This window comes from Myotis lucifugus, unplaced genomic scaffold (genome assembly GCF_000147115.1).
Source record: "Myotis lucifugus unplaced genomic scaffold, Myoluc2.0 scaffold_458, whole genome shotgun sequence".
NCBI classification, from domain to species: domain Eukaryota; kingdom Metazoa; phylum Chordata; class Mammalia; order Chiroptera; family Vespertilionidae; genus Myotis; species Myotis lucifugus.
This window is the reverse complement of record NW_005871506.1, coordinates 456922-464328: the sequence shown is the minus strand read 5'-3', so window position 1 is coordinate 464328 and position 7407 is coordinate 456922. Positions and strand designations below refer to the sequence as shown.

The 7407-nt window shown below is 39.4% G+C and overlaps 2 protein-coding genes across 2 annotated transcripts in view; one reads left to right on the top strand and one right to left on the bottom strand.

The window, feature by feature from the left end:
- The window catches only part of THUMPD1 (THUMP domain containing 1), a 20649-nt gene that overhangs the window by 2713 nt on the left and 10529 nt on the right, over positions 1–7407 (top strand).
- The window catches only part of ACSM3 (acyl-CoA synthetase medium chain family member 3), a 58025-nt gene that overhangs the window by 50349 nt on the left and 269 nt on the right, over positions 1–7407 (bottom strand). The gene's annotated exons all lie outside the window — the stretch shown is intronic.

Below are 7407 nucleotides of genomic sequence, written 5' to 3'. Positions count from 1 at the left end.
TGGATGACCTGCATGCAGAATTCTGTCGTCGGTTTTCTGATGTTGAAAAAATTGACCAGTCACTTCAACTGGTGGCCTGTCCTTTGTCACAAAACCCTGAAACAGCACCAGAAGAGGTGCAACTGGAACTCATCGATCTTCAGTCTGACTTTGTCCTAAAGGAGAAATTCAGCTCTCTTGAACTAAGAGACTTTTATGCATCACTTAATGAAGCCACTTTTCCAAACATCCGGAGGATGGCACAGCAGATACTGGTGCTGTTTGGGTCAACCTATGTTTGTGAGCAGACATTTAGCGTCATGAACATCAACAAAGCCCCTCACAGATCCAGCTTAACTGACGAACACCTCAGATCTATCCTGAGAATAGCCACAACAAAACTAACTCCAGACTTTGATGCATTAGCTAAAAAAGGAGACCAACAACACTGTTCCCACTGAAGTTGATGTTTTAAAGACCAAAAACCTTTCAACCCAGTCTACATTGCCATCTACATCTACGTCCCGGACATAATTTGGAAGTTGCACTAAAGAAAATGTTTAATTTACTGTTTACACATTTTGTTCTTTTCTATTTGTTTTAGTTTTAAATTATTTTATTATATTTAAGTTTAATTTGAAAGGCTTTTGTACCTTTCCTTTGTTAGGCAATTTTATTTTGCCTTTCCCATCTTCAATATAAGGTATGTTATTGTGCTATGATTCCTCCATTTTTTGAAGTTTCAAATTATAATAATTAGTGTTTACATTCTTCTTGTTAAAATGTTTGAAATGAATAAAACTATTGAAATAAAAAAAAAAAAGACCGTACCCTTTTATGTAATGATGTTTACTTTGAATTTATATTAGTTCACACAAACACTCCATCCATGCTTTTGTTCCGGCCCTCCGGTCCAGTTTAAGAACCCATTGTGGCCCTCGAGTCAAAAAGTTTGCCAACCCCTGGGTTAGAATCACAAGTGAGGAATGTGGTTTCCTGCCCAAATCAAGTGCACCTGGAATAGTAATTCACCAAAATGTTACTGTCCCTTGTTGTAAGATCAGTGTCAAATAAACGTGTGTGAAGAATTTCATAGACAGTATTTTTGGTATTAATATAAATGTATTTTACAAGTTAAAATGTTCCCATAGAGAGAATTCAATGTTAAGAAGTTGGGCTAAGTTTCCTTGTATTTTTTTAAAAAGTATTTTATTGATTTTTTTTTTTACAGAGAGGAAGGGAGTGGGATAGAGAGTTAGAAACATCGATGAGAGAGAAACATTGATCAGCTGCCTCCTGCACACTCCCTACTGGGGATGTGCCCGCAACCAAGGTATATGCCCTTGACCGGAATCGAACTTGGGACCCTTGAGTCCACAGGCTGACTCTCTATCCACTGAGCCAAACTGGTTAGGGCTTCCTTGTATTTTTTATTTCTCATTGTGATAATCAGGTTTCTAAGTTCAAGAGACCCTTGTACTTGGTGTCCTGTTTTTCTTTGTATCTCTGGCTGGGGTCCTGCAACAGGAGTATTAAAGGAAAGTCTATTGAAAATGCACATTTTAATAGGAACAAAAAATAGGTAGGATGTTTTGGAAGTCCCCATTGACTACTAAGAAACGTTGGCTTATAAGAGCAATGTAAGAAGTGTGTTTTGCGAGAGAGGAAGATGGCTGCTAATGGTAAGGCAGACTGCAAGATAGTGTGAGAGAGAAAGAAAGGAGAGCGTGTGGATGTACGGAAAGTGTATATTTGTGGGTGAGGGACAGCTATCCTCCAAGGGAAGGTTGGGGACTGCTGGACTGGGCTCCCCTGACCAGGCAGCCTCCACTGCTGCTGAAATCTCTCCCAGAGCAACCGGCTCTGCCACAGAGACCGCGCCATCTTGAAGGGGAGAGTGGATGTTATCGGAAGCCTATACATCCCAGGAATCTACAACAACAACACCCAGGGATCAGCTGCGAACCCGGGAACACCGGATCTCAAGCAGTGCGAATACACGGACTCGGATGAGCTCTGCATCTTTTCACGGAAAAGCCAGATTTTACCTAGGGAAAGGAGCGAGAGAGCTACATAACCAAACACCCTGAGAAGAGAATTCATGGGGAGACAAAGAAACTGCCCACATATGAAAGAAAAGGAGGCATCACCAGAAAAGGAAGTAAATGAGATGGAGGCAAGCAATATGCCAGAGAAAGAATTCAGAGAAATGGTAATAAGGTCACTGAAAAGAATGGAAGATAAATTCAACAATATGTGATAGAACCAAAAGGAAATTAAGAAGAACCAAGAAATGAAAAATGACATCGCTGCTATGAAGAACTCAATAGAAAGCATCAACAGTAGACTAGAAGAAGCAGAGGACCACATCAGTGAGCTAGAAGGAAAGGTAGGAAAAAATACCCAAGCAGAGCAACATCTAGAAAAAAAAACTTAAAAAACAGGAGAGCCTAAGGAAACTTTGGGACAACACGAAACAAAACAACATCCGCATAATAGGGGTACAAGAAGGAGAGGAAACTGAGCAAGAAATAGAAAACCATTTGAAAAAATAATCACAGAAAATTTCCCTGATATAGGGAAGAAAAAACTCACACAAATCCAAGAAGCTCACAGAGTGCCAAACAAAATGAACCCTAAAAGACTGACGCCAAGGCACATTATAATTAAATTGGCAAACACCAACGACAAAATAAGAATCTTCAAAGCGGCCAGAGAGAGACAGAAAGTTACCTACAAAGGATCCCCCATCAGACTAGCAACTGATTTCTCAACAGAAACACATCAGGCCAGAGGGAATGGAATGAAATATACAAAGTCATTCAAAGGAAGGGTCTGAATCCAAGAATACTATCCATCAAGGCTATCAATCAAAATTGAGGGTGAAATCAGGAGTTTCACAGACAAAAAAGGACTATGGGAGTTTACTACCACCAAACCAGCAATGCAAAAAATGCTAAAGGGTCTGCTGTAAAAGGAAGAAATAAGAAGCAAAGAAGGAACACAGGCGTAAAGAATAAAAATGGTGATAACAAGTACCTATCAATAATAACTTTAAATGTAAATGGATTAAATGCCCCAATCAAAAGACCTAGGCTAGCTGAATGGATAAGAAATCATGACCCATTTTTCTGCTGTCTACAGGAGACCCACCTCAGAACAAAGGACTCACAGACTGATGGTGAAGGGACGGAAAAAGGTTTTTCAGGCGAATGGAAATGAAAAAAAAGCTGGGGTAGCAATACTTATAACTGATAAATTAGATCTCAAAGTGAAAGACATAACAAGCGATAAGGAAGGCCACTTTGTAATACTAAAAGGAGTGATTCAACAAGAAGATATAACTCTGGTAAACATATATGCACCCAATACAAGAGCACCCAAATACATAAAAAAAACTTCTGGGGGATATTAAGGGAGAGAATGACAGCAATACAGTCATAATAGGGGCTTAATACCCCACTATCACCATTAGACAAATCCTCTAAACAAAAAAATCAGCAAAGAAACATCAATCCTAAATGACTCACTAGATCAGATGGAATTAATTGACATCTTCAAAACATTTCACCCTAAAGCCACAGAATATACATTCTTCTCAAGTGCACATGGGTCATTTTCAAAAATAGACCAAATATTGGGTCACAGGCAAAGTCTCTTCAAATTCAAGAAGATAGAAATCATATCAAGCATCTTCTTAGATCACAATGGCATAAAACTAGAAATCAACTACGATAAAAAAAAATCAAACACCTGGAGGCTAAATAGCATGCTATTAAACAATGACTGGGTTACCAGAGAGATCAAAAAAGAAATAAAAAGCATCATGGCAACAAACGACAATGAAAATACAACAATCCAAAATCTATGGGACACAGTGAAAGCAGTCTTGAGAGGGAAGTTCATAGCCCTACAAGCCTACAGCAAAAAACAAGAAACAATGGTAATAATGTACCTAAGCCTACAACTCAAAGAGTTAGAGCAACAAGAACAGCCCAGTGTAAGCAAAAGGAAGGAAATAATAAAGATCAGAGCGGCGATAAATGAAATAGAGACCAAAAAACAATCATCAAAAGATCAATAAAACCAAGAATTGGTTCTTTGAAAGGATAGACAAGATTGATGAACCTCTAGCCAGGCTCACCAAGAAGCAAAGAGAGAGGACCCAAATAAACAAAATCAGAAATGAAAGAGGTGAGGTAACAACCGATCCTACAAAATACAAATGATTATGAAGAAATACTATGAACAACTCTATTCCAATAAAAAGGACAAGTAGATGAAATGGACATATTCGTAGAAAAATACAAGCTTCCAAACTCAGCCAAGAAGAATAAAAAAACCTGTAATTGAAACAGTGATCAAAAATCTTCCAGCAAACAGAAGTCCTCGTCTGGATGGCTTTACAAGGGAATTCTACCAAGCATTCAAAGAAGAACTAAAACCTATCCTCCTCAGACTATTCAAGCTCCTTCTATGAAGCCAGCATCACCCTAATAACAAAACCAGATTAAGACACCACAAAAAAAGAGAACTACAGGCCAATATCCTTGATGAGCACAGATGCTAAAATCCTCAACAAAATTCTAGCAAATAGGATTCAGCAATACATTAGAAAGATCATAAACCATGACCAGTGGGATTTATTCTGGGGATGCAAGGATGGTACAATATCCGCAAATCAATAAATGTGATACATCACAGAAACAAACTGAGAGACAAAAATCACATAATCATGTCAATTGATGCAGAAAAAGCATTTGACAAAATCCAACACCCTTTCTTGATAAAAACTCAGCAAAGTGGGAATAGAGGGATCATACCTCAACATAATAAAAGCCTTATATGACAAATCTACAGCCAACATCATACTCAATCGGCAAAAACTAAACCCATTTCCCCTAAGAACAGGAACAATACAAGGATGCCCTCTTTCACCACTCCCGTTCGACATAGTACTAGAAGTACTAGCCATAGAGATCAGACAAGAAGAAGAAATAAAACACATCCAAATTGGAAAAGAAGCAAAACTGTCCATATTTGCAGATGGCATGATACTATACATAGAAAACCCCAAAGACTCCATCAAAAAATTATTAGACCTAATAAATGAATTTAGCAATGCAGCAAGATACAAAATTAACACTCAGAAATCTATGGCCTTTTTATACACCAATAATGAACACACAGAAAGAGAAATGAACAAAACAATCCCATTTACCATTGCACCAAGAAAATTAAGATACCTAGGAATAAACTTAACCAAGCACATAAAACACCTGTACTCGGAAAACTACAGGATATTGAAAAAAGAGAGAGAGGAAGACATAAACAAATGGAAGAACATACCACGTTCATGGATTGGTAGAATCAACATCATTAAAATGTCCATACTACCTAAAGCAATCTATAGATTCAATGCAATACTATTAAAATACCAACGGCATATTTCAAAGATCTAGAACAAAGGCTCCATAAATTCATCTGGAATAAAAAAAACACCCCGAATAGCCACAGCAATCCCGAGAAAGAAGAACAAAGTTGGAGGGATCACAATACCAGATATCAAGCTATATTACCAAGCCACGGTTCTCAAAACTGCCTGGTACTGGCACAAGAATAGACATATAAACCAATGGAAGAGAACAGAGGACCCAGAAATTGACCCAAGCCATTATGCTCTATTAATATTTGACAAAGGAGGCAAGAGCATACAATGGAGTCAAAACAGCCTCTTTAATAAATGGTGCTGGGAAATTTGGTCAGATACATGCAAAAAAATGAAACTAGATCACTAACTTACACCATACACAAAAACAAACTCAAAATGGCTAAAGGACTTGAATGTAAGACGGGAAACCATAAAAATCCTACAAGACTCCATAGGCAGCAAAATTACGGACATATATCGTAGCAATATCTTTACAGACACAGATCCTAGGGCAAGAGTCTAAGAAGAAAATAAACAAAGCGGATTACCTCAAAATAAAAAGCTTCTGCAGAGCAAAAGAAACCATCAACAAAACAAGAAAGCCCACTGCATGGGAGAACATATTTGCCAATGTTATCACCAATAAGGGTTTAATCTCTAACATTTACAGGGAAGTCATACAACTCAACAAAAGAAAGATAAACAATCCAATCAAAAAATGGGCAAAGGCCTAATTAGACACTTTTCAAAAAGAGGACATTCAGAAAGCCAAGAGACATATGAAAACATGCTCAAAGTCACTAATCATCCAAGAGATGCAAATCAAAACAACAATGAGATACCATCTCACACCTGTCAGAATGGCTATCATCAACAAATCAACAAATGACAGTGCTGGAGAGGATGCAGAGAAAAAGGAACCCTTTGCACTGCTGGTGGGAATGCAGACTGGGGGTGCAGTCACTGTGAAGAACAGTATGGAGTTTCCTCAAAAAGTTAAAAGTGGAACTCCCATTTGACCCCATGATCCCACTTCTAGGAATATATCCCAAGAAACCAGAAACACCAATCAGAAAGGATATATGCACCCCTATGTTCATAGCGGCACAATTTACAATAGCTAAGATTTGGAAACAGCCTAAGTGCCCATCAGCAGATGAATGGCTTAGAAAACTGTGGTACATCTACACAATGGAATACTATGCTGCTGTAAAAAAGGAGTTCTTACAATTTGCAGCAGCATGGATGGAACTGGAGAGCATTATGCTAAGTGAAATAAGCCAGTCAGAGAAAGATAAATATCAAATGATCTCAGTCATTTATGGATAATAGAGAACATTATAACCTGATGAACAAAAAGATAGAGAGGCAGAGAAGCATCGAACAGACTGTGAAATTACAGCGGAAAGGCTGGGGAGTATTGGAGGGGGATAAGAGATCAATCAAAGGGTATGCATGCATATAAGCATAACCAATGGACACAAGACACTGGGGCCGGGGAGTGGGAGGCAGGGTAGGGGAGGCCGGGGGAAGGTCAATGGGGAAAAAAAAAAGGAGACATATGTACAAGTAATTTTTAAAAAATTAAAAAGATACATGCTTTTTAATAGTCTCAACCTCAGTATAGGGCAATTTTACTGGCACATAAGTGCTTAATAAATATTGAGTAAATCAATGAATATTAATACATAAATGAAACGGTGCTTTGCAAACTCCATCTACTAGTACATGCGGTTAGAGACCAGCATCTTATTCTAAGGTCACAGGCCACTGCTCCAGGGAAACCGCTCCTTCCGGGGCGGGGGCGGGGCGGAGGCGCGGGCCCGCCCCCCGGGCCGCGGGCTTTAGGACCAGCGCAACCGGAAGCAGCTTGGAGGCGGGGCTTCGGGGGACCTTCGCGCGTCCCGGCGTGGCACCGGAGCCAGCGGAGGGTCGCCGCCACCGCCACCGCCGCGGAGCAGCGGTTTCTGGCCGGCGTCCTGCGCGCACATGGCGAG